A 16709-nucleotide genomic window follows, 5' to 3' on the forward strand; every position below is an offset into this window, starting at 1 on the left:
TGGAGAGCATAGGTTTAAGGTGAGAGGGGAAAGATTTAAAAGGGATCTAAGGGACTTTTTCACGCAGAGGGTGGTGCGTGTGTGGAATGAGCTGCCAGAGGAAGTGGTGGAGGCTGGTACAATTACAACATTTAAAAGGCATCTGGATGGAGATGTGAATAGAAAAGGTTTGGAGGGATATGGACCAAATGGGACTGGATTTATATCGGATATCTGGTTGGCATGGAAGAGTTGGACCAATGGATCTGTTTCCGTGACGTTTCCGTTTTGGAAGGCAGATGGTGCAGAAAGAAGTGGGAGTGAGCTCCAGGGGAGGTTGCCCAGATATATACAGTGTGCCCAGCATTGAGGTGCTCCCTTGGTCTCCACCATATTCCAGCACGGCCACAAGAAAATGCCTGTCTACTCCCATATGCCGACCCATACCAAGTGTATCATGGCATATGCAATGTATTATTTAGGACATCAAGATTTGTTATCAATATAAATGAGGCAGACAGGTTCTTGGTTCTAGCGCCCCTCAACTTCTGGCACATTTGGGGCTGACTTTGGGGTGGGTGGGTTGATAGAGGCCTGGCCATTTGACATATTTCAAAGAATAAAGAAAATTTACAGCACAGGAACAGGCCCTTCAGCCCTCCAAACCTGAGCCTATCCAAATTCACTGTCTAAACCTATTGCCCAATTCCTCAGCCTCTATATCCCTCTGCTCCCCACCTACGCATGCATCTGTCCAGATGAATCTATCGTGCCTGCCTCTATTGCCTCCTGCTGGCAATGCATTCCAGGTACCTACCACCCTGTTTCACTAGTTCACTAGAGCTCCTGAAGAAATGTGCCTGGTGAGTGGTGAGGGGAAATGTAACATTTATTTCAGCGTTTAAATCTAAATTGACTCGATGATTGCAACATAACAAATATACATTAATGTTTAGCGATCTAAAAACATTGAAAAAAGTGTCTCCACAAAAATGACTCGGACAAATGAAAAGAACACAGTTGCAGAATTAAATGACTGTATACACTGATTTAATTGTCTATTAGAATAGTTTGTTTCTAATATACATCTTTTTTAAATTAAATATTATATGGTACAAAGTACGTGCAATAGAACATACAATATATATCAACTGTGCAAAAATATAAATTACCAGGTGCACTGTATAATTTGGTATATCAGGGAATGAGGCACAATTACAAATAAAGTAAACTAGACATTATCACTCTAATGTAAAAGGGCAAAGAAATAAGCTAACATCAAGCACCTGAAATGAACATACACATGAACACTCAGGCAACATCAGTAAAGAGTGAAACAGAGCTAATGGAGATCATTTTGATCCTCAGTGTGAGAGCCTGATCGAGTGGAAGGTACAAAATGTTAAAAATTCAAACTTGGGTCAATGCATCTAGAATCCTCCCATTTCTGGATTTAACCAAAGCTGTCCCTGGGGCAACCAAACTACTACATTCCCGGAAAGGGAGATTGCTTACTTGAATATTTTAACCCAACCTATGTGTCTCAGGTATTTTCTGTGTCTCCCAGCTATAAGAGAGTTGGCCAGACTTCCTCGGTCTTGGCAGGTAAATAGATATGAGGACATGCAGCAGAGAATGGAAAGGTGCTTTTCCAGCATGGCCTGCGGACAATGAGCAGAAGGAGGATGCTCCCTGAGCCATGAAGCAGACTTCAACCCTCTTTGTCACTGGAGCTCGGCCACTGAGAGATTGCAGATCACAACTGGGTTCCCTCCTACAATCTCCAAACGCTGCCATGTTTGGACCTCACTGTAGCAACTGAAACAGCCCCTCATGTTTTACACCCTTACAGTGACCACTCACCCCCTCATCTATCTGGGTGCATCACAGAGTGGTATGGCAGCTGCTGTTCCCAAGAGTGCAAGAAGTTACAGAGAGTCGCAAACACAGTCCAGTCCATCACACAAACCAGTCTCCATTCCATTGACTTCATCTATACAGCACTTTCCACAGCCTTGGGAAATATTATCAAAGACCCTGAGGAGCAGGGGAGTTGACGTTTCGGGCATAGCCCTTCATCAGGAATTTGGGGGTTGGGGGGGTTGGAGGGAAGGGGTCTCAGAGATAAATAGGAGGGGGTGGAGCTGGGTGTCATGTAGCTGTGAAGGCGATAGGTAGATGGGCATGGGGGGTGTTGGTGATAGGTCAGAAGGGAAAGGCGGGAAGGAAGATGGACAGTGTAAGAGAGCGATGCTGTGTTGGAGGGTTGGGTCTGAGATGAGGTGGGGGAGGGGACTTTAGGGAATTGGTAAAGTAGACATTGATGCTATGTTGTTGTAGGGTCTCAAGGCGGATGGTGAGGCATTCTTCTTCCAGGCATCGGGAGGCTTGGGGTTGGCGGTGAAGGAGGCCCAGGACTTGCAAGTTCTTGGCGGAGTGGAAGGGGGAACTGAAGCGTTTGGCCACAGGGCGTTGGGGTTGTTTGGTGCGTGCGTCCCAGAGATGCTCCCAGAAATATTCTGCGAGTTGGAATCTGTCTCCCCAATGTAGAGAAGACCACATCAAGAACAACGGACACAGTAGATGAGGTGTTTGGATGTGCAGGAAAATCTCTGTTGGATATGGAAGGCTCCTTTGAAGCTTTGGATGGAGATGAGGGGGGAGGTGTGGGTGCAGGCTTTACACCTCTTGCGGTTGCAAGGATGGGTGGTTTGGTGGAGGTTGTGGACCTAATGAGGGATTCGCAGAGGAAATGGTCTGTGTGGAATGTTGAGGGTGTGGGTAGGGAAATATATTTCTGGTGATGGAGTCTGCTTGTAGGTAGTGGAAATAGTGAAGGATAATGTGCTGTATTTGGAGATTAGTGGAGTGGAAGGTGAGGATCAGGGGGGTTCTGTCATTGTCGCAGTTGGAGGGGTGGGAAGTAGAGAAGATACACTGGAGAGCATTGTTGAGTACGTGGTGGGGAAATTGTGGTCCTAGAAATAGGAGGCCATCTGGGATATCCTGGAGTGGAATTGTTCCTCTGGGAGCAGATACGTTGGAGATGGAGGAATTGGGAGTAAGTGATAATGTTTTTACAGGGGTGGGGGGTGTGGGAAGAGATCGCTGTGGGAGTCAGTGGGTTTGAATTAGATGATCGTGTTAAGTTGGTCACTGGAACTGGAGATGGAGAGGTCCAGGAAGGGGAGGGAGGTGTCCAAGATGGTCCAGGTGAACTTGAGGTCAGGGTGGAAGGTGTTCGTGAAGTTGATGAACTGTTCAACCTCCTCGAGGGAGCACGAGGTAATGCTGATACAGTCGTCGATGCAATGGAGGAAAAGGTGGGGTATGGTGCCAGCATAGCTGTGGAAGATGGAATTTTCCACATACCCGACAAAGAGACAGGCATAGCTGGGCCCATGTGGGTGCCCATGGCTATGCCTTTGGTCTGGAGAAGGTGGGTGGATTGGAAGGAGAAGTTATTGAGGGTGAGGACCAGTTCCACCAATTGAATGACTATGTCAGTGGAGGCGTATTGGTTAGGTCAGTGGGAGAGGATGAAACAGAGGGCTTGCAGGCCTTCATCATGGTGAATAGCCATGTATAGGGATTGGATGTACATGGTGAAGATGAGGCGATAGGGGCCAGGGAAATTGAAGTCATGGAGGAGGTGGAGGGCCTTGGTAGTGTTCCGAATGTATCTGGGGAGTTCTTGGTCCAAGGGGTGAGGACAATATCAGGATATGAGGAGATAGGTTTGGTGGTGCAGCATCAGGTGGAGATGAAGGATCAACTGGGGCAGACATGTTTGTGAATTTTGGATAGGAGGGAGAATAGGGTGGTGCGGGGTTCCAGGACTATGAGGTTGGAGGCTGTGGATGGGAGATCCCCTGAGGTGATGAGGTTTTGGATGGTCTGGGAGATGATGGTTTGAAGGAACATAGAACATACATTACAGTGCAGTACAGGCCCTGCGGTCCTCAATGTTGAGCAGACTTGTGAAACCAATCTGAAGTCCATCTAACCTTCACTGTTCCATTCTCAACATAAAAGAATGAAGGAAGTGGGAGGATTTGACCAAAGTACTACAGTGAAAATAAACTATTCTTTAGTTTAAAACTGTCCTTCAATATCATGTCAAGTGACACATCTAACTCAGGTGCATAAGAAGCTTGCTGCAAATGATCTATGATGTGCCAAAAGAACAAATATCGAAATGTCAAATCTTGGCACATGAGTTTATTCATCAACAGCTTACACTTACAGAGCAGGTTTGAAGTAGAGAATTATCCAAGCCACTTTAGAAAATGAAAGAATAAACACACAGCAGGGATTTAGGGAAAGGTTATGTGTGATTACTGATGGTCTAATGGTCTGTTTTCAATGGAGTGTAGAAAGATGGGAGAGAAAGTACGAGTGGCACGGTGGCTCAGTGTTTAGCATTACTGTCTCACAGCGCCAGGGACCCAGGTTCAATTCCAGCCTCAAGCAACTGTCTGTGTGGAGTTTGCACATTCTCCTTGTGTCTGCGTGGGTTTCCTCCAGGTGCTCCAGTTTCCTCCCACAGTCCAAAGATGTTCAGGTTAGGTGGATTGGTCATGCTAAATTGTCCCAGGGATGCATAGGGTTAGGTGGATTAGCCATGGGAAATGCAGGGTTATAGGGACGGAGGGGGTGGGATGCTCTTTGAAGAGGTGGTGTGGAGTTGTTGGGCTGAATGGCCTGTTTCCACATTGTAGGGATTCTAAATCTGATGCTTACAGGATACTGAGAGGCCTGATCATAAGACCATAAGACATAGGAGCGGAAGTAAGGCCATTCGGCCCATTGAGTCCACTTCGCCATTCAATCATGGCTGATGGGCATTTCAACTCCACTTACCCGCATTCTCCCCGTAGCCCTTAATTCCTTGTGACATCAAGAATTTATCAATTTCTGCCTTGAAGATATTTAGCGTCCCAGCCTCCACTGCACTCTGCGGCAATGAATTCCACAGGCCTACCACTCTCTGGCTGAAGAAATGTCTCCGCATTTCTGTTCTGAATTTACCCCCTCTAATTCTAAGGCTGTGTCCACGGGTCCTAATCTCCTCGCCTAACGGAAACAATTTCCTAGCGTCCACCCTCTCCAAGCCATGTATTATCTGGGAAGTTTCTATTAGATCTCCCCTTAATCTTCTAAACTCCAATCAATACAATCCCAGGATCCTCCGCCATTCCTCATATGTTAGACCTACCATTTCAGGGATCATCCGTGTGAATCTCCGCTGGACACGCTCCAGTGCCAGTATGTCCTTCCTGAGGTGTGGGGACCAAAACTGGACACAGTACTCCAAATGGGGCCTAACCAGAGCTTTATAAAGTCTCAGTAGCACAACAGTGCTTTTATATTCCAACCCTCTTGAGATAATTGACAACATTGCATTCGCTTTCTTAATCACGGACTCTACCTGCATGTTTACCTTTAGAGAATCCTCAACTAGCACTCCCAGATCCCTCGGTACTTTGGCTATACGAATTTTCTCACCATTTAGAAAGTAGTCCATGCTTGTATTCTTTTTTACAAAGTGCAAGACCTCGCATTTGCTCACATTGAATTCCATCAGCCATTTCCTGGACCACTCTCCTATACTGTCTAGATCCTTCTGCATCCTCCCCACTTCCTCAGTACTACCTGCCTGTCCACCTAACTTTGTATCATCGGCAAACTTCGCTAGAATGCCCCCAGTCCCTTCATCCAGATCATTAATATATAATGCGAACAGCTGCGGCCCCAACACTGAACCCTGTGGGATACCACTTGTCACCGGCTGCCATTCTGAAAAAGAACCTTTTATCCCAACTCTCTGCCTTCTGTCACCATGGGCCCTCACCTTGCTCAGCAGCCTCCCATCTTGCACCATATCAAAGGCCTTTTGGAAGTCTAGGTAGATAATATTCACTGGGTTTCCCTGGTCTAACCTACTTGTCATCTCTTCAAAGAACTCCAACAGGTTTGTCAGGCATGACCTCCCCTTACTAAATCCATGTTGACTTGTTCTAATCCGACCCTGCTCTTCTAAGAATTTAGAAACCTCATCCTTAATGATGGATTCTAGAATTTTATCAACAACCGAGGTTAGGCTAATTGGCCTATAATTTTCCATCTTTTGCCTTGATCCTTTCTTGAACAAGGGGGTTACAACAGCGATCTTCCAATCATCCAGGACTTTCCCTGACTCCAGTGACTTTTGAAAGATCTCAACCAACGCCTCCGCTATTTCCTCAGCCACCTCCCTCAGAACTCTAGGATGTAGCCCATCGGGGCCAGGAGATTTATCAATTTTAAGACCTTTTAGCTTTTCTAGCACTTTCTCTTTTGTAATGGCCAACATACTCAGCTCAGCCCCCTGACTCCCTTTAATTGTTGGGATATTACTCATGTCTTCCACTGTGAAGACCGATGCAAAGTACTTATTAAGTTCTCCTGTTATTTCCTTATCTCCCATCACTTGGCTTCCAGCATCAGTTTGAAGTGGCCCAATGTCTACTCTTGCCTGTCGTTTGTTTCTTTTGTATTGAAAGAAACTTTTACTATCATTTCTAATATTACTGGCTAGCCTACCTTCATATTTGATCCTCTCCTTCCTTATTTCTCTCTTTAGATAGAATGGACGTGGAGCAGATGTTTCCCCTGGTAGCAGAGACTAGGACCAAATGGTACATTCTCAGAGTGAAGCAATGATTCTTTAGAACTGAAATGAGAAGGAACTTCTTCAGCCTGAGGGTGGTTAATCTGTGGAATTTACTGCCACAGAGGCCAAGTCATTGAGTATGTCTACGTAGGCTCTTGATTAGTAAGGGGGTCACGGGCTTATGGGGAGAAGGCAGGAGAATGGTGTTGAGAAATATATCAGCCATGATCAGCCAGGAGTGCAGACATGATGGGCTGAATGGCCTAATTCTGATCCCATACCTTCTGGTCTTACAGCCTAAATGAATAGATGATTTTAGAAACATTGAAGAGATTGGGGCCTAGAAATAAGGGAATAATGGGAAGAATCACCGATACTGAGCTAGCTTTAGTTAGGTCGTACAAATTAGTAACAATAATAGGCCATTTGGCCCCTTAAGCCTCTTCTATCATTTAACAAGTTCATGGCTGATCTGATTACTCCACATTCCCACTAACTCCCAGTAACCTTTCATCCCTTTTCTGTAAAGAATTGATTTGCCTCTACCTTAAAAATATTCAAAATCTCTGCTTCCCTCGCACGTTGAGGAAGATTTCATAATCCCACATGAGAAAAACAACTCTTCTTATCTCGGTCACAATTGGGTGACCCCTTATTCTGAAAGAGTGACCCCGAGTTCTAGATTCTCCCACACCAGGAAACATCGTTTCACATCCATCCCATCAAAATCCTTCAGGTTTTTGTTTACCTTTCCATTAAGTTGCCTCTTACTGTTCTTAACTCCAGTGGATACAAGTCTAGTCTGTTTACCTTTCTTCATAAGACAACCCACCCATTCCAGGTATTAATTTAGGAAACCACCAATGAATTGCTTTCAACACATTTCCATCCTTCCTTAAACAAGGAGACCAAAAATGCGCAAAGCATTCCAGATGTGGTCTCAGTGATGTAACTGAAGCATAATTTCCCTCTTTTTGTGCTCAATTCCTCTTACAATAAATGATCACATTCTGTTAGCTTTCCTAATTACTTGCTGTATTTGCATTCTAACCTTTTGTGATGCATGTACTTGGACACCAGCTCCCTTTACATCTCATTGCTCTGCAATCTGAGCTACCTCTAGCAAGTGGAGGACCTACGTAGAAACACAGAGAAAGGAATAGGCCATTCAGTCCATTGAGGCAGCTTCCCATTCAATACAATCATGATGGATTGAATGCTTCAGGTCCTTTTACCCATGCTCTCCCAATCTCCCTTTATGCTATTGGCAAACAGCTTTCCTAAAAGCTTGCCGCTCCTGCACCATAGCCTTCAGGGACTTACCAACAAGGATGCCTAAGTTCCTTTGTGTACCTACACTTTCCAACCTCTCAATATTTAAGAAGTACTCTGGACATGTGTTCTTTCTGTCAAAGTAGAACCTCACATTTTCCACATTATATTCCATCCCCCATGCTCTTGCCAAATCACCAACCCTAAATCATTGTGAAGCCTTTTTACATCTTCATCCCGACACACATTCCTGCTTTGTTCCATAGTTTTTACAAATTTGGGATTGTTGCATTTGAGCTCCACATTTTAATTATTGATATACACTCACAGAGCTTGGGCCCATGTCCTCATCCTTGGGCCACATAGCCTCCCAATGCAAGAATGAGCCATTTATTCCAACACTCTGTTTTTCTGCCTGATCACCAATCCTAAATCCATGCCAATGCATTGCCATCTTATGTATGTGCTTTTAATTTTATGAACCAATCTCTCCTGGGGTCTTCATCAGACATCTTCTGAAAATCCAAATATACTATAACTTTTGACTGCTCCTTACCAATTTTGTTAGGACCAATCTCACAATTCTAATCCTGGAAGAGATCTTAATGTACTAGTTATTGTTTTAGAGAAATAGATATTTTATACTGTATACAGAAGGAACCAGCATGAAGCTTAGAGAAGAGATTGGGCAAGCAAGTTGGAAAATTGCCATCTCCAGCAAGGAGATTCTGACCATCATAGCAATACTGTTACTGAATCCTTCACAATCAACGTCCTGGGTGATACCTATGACTAGTAACTGAACTGGGCTAGTCATATAAATGCACTCCCAGAGCATCATTTGAAAATGTTGGAGCTTGTTTTCATCCCTATTATGTGATTCCTGTCCATCATCGACAAGGCACAAGTTGAAAGCACAAGTGATGGAATATTGCCCACTTGGCCAGGTGAATGCAGCTCCAACAACAGTTAAGAAGCTTGACACCATCCAGAACTAAGTAACCCACTTGATTGGCACCACATTCACAAACATCTAGTCCCTCCCTCACCCGACACCCAGTAACAGCACTGTGTATCATCTAGAAGATGTGCTGCAGAAATACACCAAGGCTCTGAAGACACCACTTTCCAAAAACATGATCAGTTCTATCAAGAAGGTCAAGGGCAGCAGACACATGGAAAGACCACCACCTGCGAGTTCCCTTCCAAGCCTGGAAATCCTTCCATCCTGACCTGGAAATATATTCCTTCCATGTTGCCAGGTCAAAATCCTGGAAATCCTCCCGAGAGGCATTATGGGTCTACATACAGTACATGGACTGCAGCGGTTCTAGAAGTCACCTCACCCCCACCTTCTCAAGGGCAACAAGAGGTGGGCAATAAATCCTGGCCCAGCCAATGAATGAATAAAAAAATTGGACAGAGGCACTCTTGCATCTCCTGACATCTGTGCACACCAGTTCACCAGCTTCCATTAAATGTAGCTACGAGAAACCTTGCAACATGCTGACAATACTTCACATTATAAGACACTCGCTTCAGCTTTAAACATCAAAGAAACTAGTGGCTTCCAATGAAACTGATGGCAATAATTTGCAGCTGGAACAAAGTAATTATCTCTGCTCATTTTACATCTTTTTGTGTGTGAGACTCATTAGTGAAATATTCCCATATTTACCTATCAACCGTGTGAGAATAAATAACCATTTTTGCTTTAAACTCACAAAAGCTTGCCGCTGACATGAATTGTTTTAGGGTCCACATTCTGAGGGTAAGAAAACCTCCAATAGACAAACATACTGATTGTGGACAGGGAATGGAAACTTTAAATTCTCCTGGAAGACAGGTACTCGGAAATCCCTAAGGATGATTTGTTGAGCTTTGTAAGCAATATTGTCTGTTATTGATTACAAATATTTCATTTGTGTCGGCTTTTATTTTTGTATCGCTGCAAAGAGAACCGCATGTTGGTCAGCAACAAAGGGAAGGTGTGGGGCTGCCTGCTTCATGAACTTGGGGCTGTGGTTACTGAGAGTGCATTCAGCTGAGTTCTTCATGGACCAGATTCTTGAGCTTACCTCCTCACGTCCCATTCTCCGTTTTCCTCCAGTTCCAAACACAATTCGTGGAGTGCACTTTTGGATGTAGGTTTGCTCGCTGAGCTGGAAGGTTCATTTCCAGATGTTTCGTTACCCTACTAGGTAACATCTTCAGTGGGCCTCAGGTGAAGCATTGCTGAAAATTCCTGCTTTCTGTTTATACGTTTGGGTTTCTTTGAGTTGGTGATGTCATTTCCTGTGGTGATGTTATTTCCTGTGAATTTATCAACAAACACATCGAGTTAGACCCCATCTACTACCCCCTGAGCAAAGGAACAGGAAGTGACTTCATAAGATGTTACCTAGTAGGGTGATGAAACGTCTGGAAATGAACCTTCAAGCTCAGCGAGCAAACCTGCATCCATAACCTCAACCTGAGGTACAAATCTTCTCAAAACCCGCTAGGAGGAGTGCACTATTTCCCTCCAATCTCATTGCCTCATTGGTCACAAAATAAAATTATACACTTAATCCAGCTGATTATAGATTACACATTAGATTAGATTACTTTACAGTGTGGAAACAGGCCCTTCGGCCCAACAAGTCCACACCGACCCACCCAGACCCATTCCCCTACATTTACCCCTGCACCTAACACTACAGGCAATTTAGCGTGGCCAATTCACCTGACCTGCACATCTTTGGACTGTGGGAGGAAACCGGAGCACCCGGAGGAAACCCACGCAGACACAGGGAGAATGTGCAAACTCCACATAGTCGCCTGAGGCGGGAATTGAACCCGGGTCTCTGGTGCTGTGAGGTAGCAGTGCTAATCACTGTGCCACCGTGCCGCATTATATATTTTAACTATAACAGTTTAGAATAAAAAAGATCAACCAACCAATTTTCTTTAATAAACAGGAAATTGTTGATTTATCATAAAACAAAATTTACTCAATAGAGGTGACAAACCTGTCAGCACACAATGCTCAAGCACTGAAGAAGGCCTTCCCTTGCCTTGCCTTGTTGTACTAATGAATGTGGTCAAACAGCCAGGCAGCTTTCCTTGCTGGTCCATAGCCTTCTGTCAGGGCATACACCTTCCTACATAGAATTGAATAGTCACATGTAGTCAAATGAAGACAGTCAAAAGTATATGAGTTGCCACTTACAGTGCCATCTCAGGTACAAAGGTACCTAGGTACAGCTTCTTAGTAAAATAGAGAAATAAAAAGTCCAACGTTGCAGAGATAAAAGTTCCAAATTAGGCTGGGACCTAGGTGGCAGCACTACAGACCTCATGACCACTTTATTCAGACGGAGACCAGGTAAAGAATCCAATGTTTCAGCATGAGGATCAATGGGATCAACAGAACCCATCACTTTGATTATCACACTTCCACATGTGGAGGTAAGGTCTCAACAGAGATGTCTATCAGTCATACATCCTTATGGACATGACCCGAGGCATTAAGCTGCTGCTGTTATATTCGGGGTACACGCAGACCCAATCAAATGGAACTAGTCCCCAAAATAACAATCACATTTATAGAAACATGAAACTTCAAATATAGTGCGCTGCCACTCGTGCCACCAGATCATCCTCAAAAAGTTTACTTTTTCCTTTCCTCCCACTACATGTTAATGCTGTCCCAGGATGTATCAGGGATGAACAGAGCCTGTTCAGCAATAGATCCAGTTGACCCTAAATGGTACGTTAGACCACTCCGAGGGCATCTGTGTTTTGGGCAGCCCTGACATACTTAGGGTTTCCTTGCCTGAACTTCCATGGGTTGGAGGTGGGGGGGGGGGGGGGGGGGGGTAAGGGGGAGGCAGGTGGAGTGTCCTGAGAGGAGACATCTGAGAGGTCGTGTGTGGCATCACTCTGTCTCTTTGTGGGGAAGGCCACCTGGAGTGCATGCCAGGGTGCACCACAGTGGTACATCCTGAGGGGGCTGGACCTGGCTCTCCATGGCAGCTGCCAATCTGTCCATGGAGACAGATGATCACATGCTGGAGGCAGTTGGGTCCCCATAGCATGGCTACACTTCTGCAGCCTGTGGGCACTGAGGGCTACTGTGTTCCATTTTCCTGTCTACCCCCCCTTCCCTGTACATGTAGATGAAGCCTTTGATCGCTGACACCACACGACCCTCACCTGCCAGGTGCCTGGTCTCTGACAGGTCTCAAAGTACTGGACTACTGTGGAGCTGTGTCGGTGAGGTGCTCACTAGCATGTGCTCCTAAATGTGATGTTCCCACTGAAGTGTTCGTATCTGAGCTGGTTAGTGTTGCAGAAGGCGGCATTGCCATGCATCCTCTGAGGCCTTTGTACTTTGGACTTCAGAGGTCAAGTGAGAGGTTTCTGGAAGAGCAGGTCATTTCTCCATACGGGTCCTGGACATCTGGTTGAACATGAGAAAGAGAAGGCATCACTCTCAATGATTAGAAAGTAAGGGATACTGACAGTAGGATTAATGTGAGAGCTGCTGTGGTATAAAGCATTGTAATTAGTTCGCTGTAATAATAATCAAAGCCGAAGATTTGCACAAATCTGCTGCTTAATGTACAATATTGGTGCAAAATTAGATCTAAGCTGCAAAATTGTATTGCTGATGTCCACACTGATGGACAACATGATCTGCTGACCCTGCATAGTTCTGGTGTTGGTTGTGTGTATAGTCACTCCTGCATCATCATATCAGGCCTGACCTGCCTTACAAGCATGTGTGTGTGTCACAGAAGCACTTCAAAGCTCTGAGAACACACGTCATGCTGGAAGAATTGGTGCAGCTGCTCCCAATTTCTTGCTTGCTTTCTCTACTTACTCAGACATCCATGAAAACAATGGCTGGGATCTTCCGAGGAATGGCCATTAAGGATTGGTTGCCACTTTGCTCAGTTTTTAAATGTTAGTTCTGAACCTTGCATTTCTAGCCAGGAATTCTGATCCCGATCCCCTTAGGAATGCTGAGCATAGCTGAAATTAACTCAGTTCCCCTACACAGGAGGACAGTTGAGGAAGAGAAAAATGTTTGCAGCAGTTGTGCCTGCTGTGTTCTGAGATTTGAATAACCAGCAGCACTGCCAGACACTTTGACAGCTGCTGTAAAAGGGTACCTATGAAAAGTAAGTGCAGGGTTAGCGTTCAAGTCGATTAAGGGGGTAGGTGCCAGGTGGGTAAGTATATAATGTTTGGTACCAGAAATGATATCTCCAAATCAAATCATTAATTGGACATGCCAATAAGTAATTGATGGAGAGTGGATAAGTTAGTGAGAACAGGCAGTTTTGGGAGAAGATGGACTTAAGTTGGAATCAGGCTTTTTTGCAGCAATACCTGGACTTGTTTTTGACCAGCAAGCACTGTTTGGGAAAAGTACTCAAAAGACGAAATTCAGCATGCAACATCAAACACAATCTTCAATTAATATCGGGAACAATTTGTTGAATTTCACCATTGGATTGGGTTCAAAGAACAATGCCAAGGAAATTGAGATTGAGCTCCAAATGCCAACTATCACTAAGGGCAAAAGGTAGTGAGACTCACTTGTTGAATATGTCTAAAGTAGTTTAAGCTAATAATAATTTGTTCCAATATGTCTGAAGTATATAAAGCAAATAAATTTGCTTGATATCAAAGTTCACGTATCTTCTTGTATTCAGTTTGACCAGATGTTAAAGAGCCAGATAAGGCACTTTATTGTAATGTGGCAGTAGGGTGCTAGGCAGGTAGTATACCAGATAAGTAGGTTACCAAATGGGTAGAATACCAGCTATGTAGGTTGCCAAATGGGTAGAGTAACAGGTAAGTAGGTTGCCAAATGGGTAATGTACCAGGTGGATATGGTGCCAGGTAAGTGATGTGGTGTTTAGGGTAGATGTGGGTGCAAGTTGGGTGAAATTATATTGGGTGGGGGCAGTCTGTGCTTGCTGGTCAAAAACAAGTCCAAGTATTGCTGGTTCAATGAGGGATAAATGAATTCAAGGGAGGTACAGTTGTGTGTGATAAGTTGACGGTCAGCTTAATAGCTACCCAGGAGTTAGACTCAATTGTTAATTGTCTAATCCCTCCTGGGTAACTAATAATTGAAAGGAAGCAGGATTCTGTGACATTGAAGTGTTTTCTCGGATGATTCCAAGTGCAGGGGAGCTGGCCATCAGGACCTTCAACCTCCTGGCCAGCTCATAAGGTCCACAGGATTCCACATGGTCCAGTCTGCTCTGCAGAAACTATACTCTGGCTGTTGAAGTATCCAGTCCAATCTTTTTCTGTTTACTTTCTCAAACTTCCTCACAGTCCCTCTTATGGGGAAAGGCTGAGGGACTTGTTTTCGTTAGAGAGAAGAAGGTTGAGAGGTGTCTTAATTGAGACATATAAGATAATCAGAGGGTTAGACAGGGTGAACAGTGAGAGCTTTGTTCCTCAGATGGTGATAGCTAGCACAAGGCAACAGAGCTTTAAATTGATGGATTATAGATACAGGACAGATGTCAGAAGTAGTTTTCTTACTCAGAGAGTAGTAGGAACGCCCTGCCTGCAACAGTAGTAGACTCACCGATGTTAAGGGCATTTAAATGTTCATTGGATAGACATATGGATGAGAATGGAGTAGCGTAGGTTAGATGGGCTTCAGATTGGTATCAAAGGTTGGTGCAACATGAAGGCTGAAGGGCCTGTACTGTGCTGTAATGTTCTATAATGTTCTCTGTCTATGTTGTGAATATATCTACAGTATTCTATTTCCCTTTAACCCTCTTAATGCTTGTGAAAAGAGATCCTGTTTGTGCGGCATCTACCCACAACTGTTACCTCACGTCATGGGCTTCATCTTGGTAAATCTCTTTACTACTTTCTGCCTGGTCTTAAGGAACCAATACATTAAGCAAGTGCACCCAAAGGCATACAGATCTCAGTCTGCAGTGCTGATAGAATGGAATTGCTCCCAAAGTACAAAGGTATCTGTCTGACCCTGTTGAAAGCCCTAAGGAAATGGAATTTAATACACTGGGTTTTCATCAACATTGAAGCAATGGAAAGGGAAGAAAACAAAGAGTTGAGGATGCTGAAAATCTGAAACGAAAAAAATAAGTTGCTGGAGAAACTCAATACGTTTGGAAGCATCTGAAGAGAGGAAGCAGAATTAATGTTTCAATCCAGGGACCTTTCTTCAGAACTAGACTCAAAATGTTAATTCTTTATTCTTTCCACAGATGCTGCCTGACCTGCTGAGTTTCTCTAACAATTTGTGGTTTTGTTTTATTCAGTGAACATTTATGTCTCCAGAAACGTGCTCCACTGCAATTTATGTATTTTTGAAAATTAGCAATATGGCAATGGAACACGACAATCCCTTAATCAATACCTACCTCAAAGTTCCTCAAGGAACACTATCAGGTTTGTGATGTGTGATGCGGCCTTTCTAGCTCTGTGCTGGACATGGTTTTTGACTGCACATCTTTATGTATTTATTATAAGTTGAGATGTCATTAGCAATAATCAGCAGGAAGTTTCCTTGTCTCTTTGAACTGAAGTCATGAAACTTCTTGGAATCAGAATCAATGCTGAAAATACTTTCCTCACCTCAAAGGCACCTGTCCAGCTGATGGGTCATGACACATCCAGGAACATTAAACGATAATTCTGGATTATTAACAGAAATATATGAGTCTGCATGTAACAATGGCAAAATATTGCTTGATTAATGCATGCAACAACTCTGCTGCCTTTATCATCACCCCACTGATGTTCGTGAAGAGGATTTTGCAGGATTTTTTCAGTAGGAATTGCCTTCATCCTATAATGATTTGTTGCCTGGATTATTACTGATATTCAAATATTTTTCTTTCAATTCCATCTTCTATCAGATGTTTTGCAGCTGATTTGATTAATTGCTAGGCTTAAGTGTCAAGCATATATTATGAGATTGGATACATGTGCAGAGCAAATTGGGCATGATTTTGTTGCTGAATGGGCAATATTGAAGCGGTTCAATTATTGTGATGTTCTGGCAACTTATACAGTGATAACGTGAAAGATCACTTGTTTGATTTCACAACATGACTTGATGGAATTTGTACTTACTTTTCCATCCAATACCAATAACTATCATGCTACTTTACACATCAGGAGCCAATTTAATCAAGGAGACATCAGTAGCAGAAAAGATGTAGGAATATCCTTTGGAGAGAGGAGTTTGGAATCAGGGAGTGAATGATGGAGGAGTGAAATATATAATGTGATAAGTTAAACCAATAGCTGTGAGGAAGGGTCACTGGACCTGAAATGCTAACTCAGCTTTTTCTCTGCAGTTGCTTGCCTGACCTGCTGAATTTCTGCAGCAATTTTGGTTTCAGTTTCTGATTTCTAGCATCTGCAGTCCTTTTTGTGAAGCTTTTTGTGGTTGTGTTTGCTTCTGAAAGTGGTCAGGTTAGAGAGAAATATATTCAGTGGAGGACTACATATTATCCTCTCTGATAAGCTCGCGGATTCTGGGTAATCCAAGATGGAGGACGGGAACAATTTCTGGCTATAAGAGCTGCTCCTTTTTTTTGAGGTATTTTAGGTTTTGGAGGTGATTTCCTCGAATCCAAGGAGCAGCAATTACTGTTTTATATGCTGTTGCATTGTTTTGGAACTTTGGAAAAAAAGAAGTCAAAACAACAGCAGTTTCCAAGGGAGAAGAGCAGACAAAGGAAGCACATGATGAGGACAGTGCAGGAGAGGGAGAGAGAGAGAGAGAGAACCTGCACAGTTACTGCCT

This window comes from Chiloscyllium plagiosum, unplaced genomic scaffold, assembly GCF_037043375.1.
Source record: "Chiloscyllium plagiosum isolate Xiang-an unplaced genomic scaffold, Cpla_swu_hap1 HiC_scaffold_2, whole genome shotgun sequence".
NCBI classification, from domain to species: Eukaryota; Metazoa; Chordata; class Chondrichthyes; order Orectolobiformes; family Hemiscylliidae; genus Chiloscyllium; species Chiloscyllium plagiosum.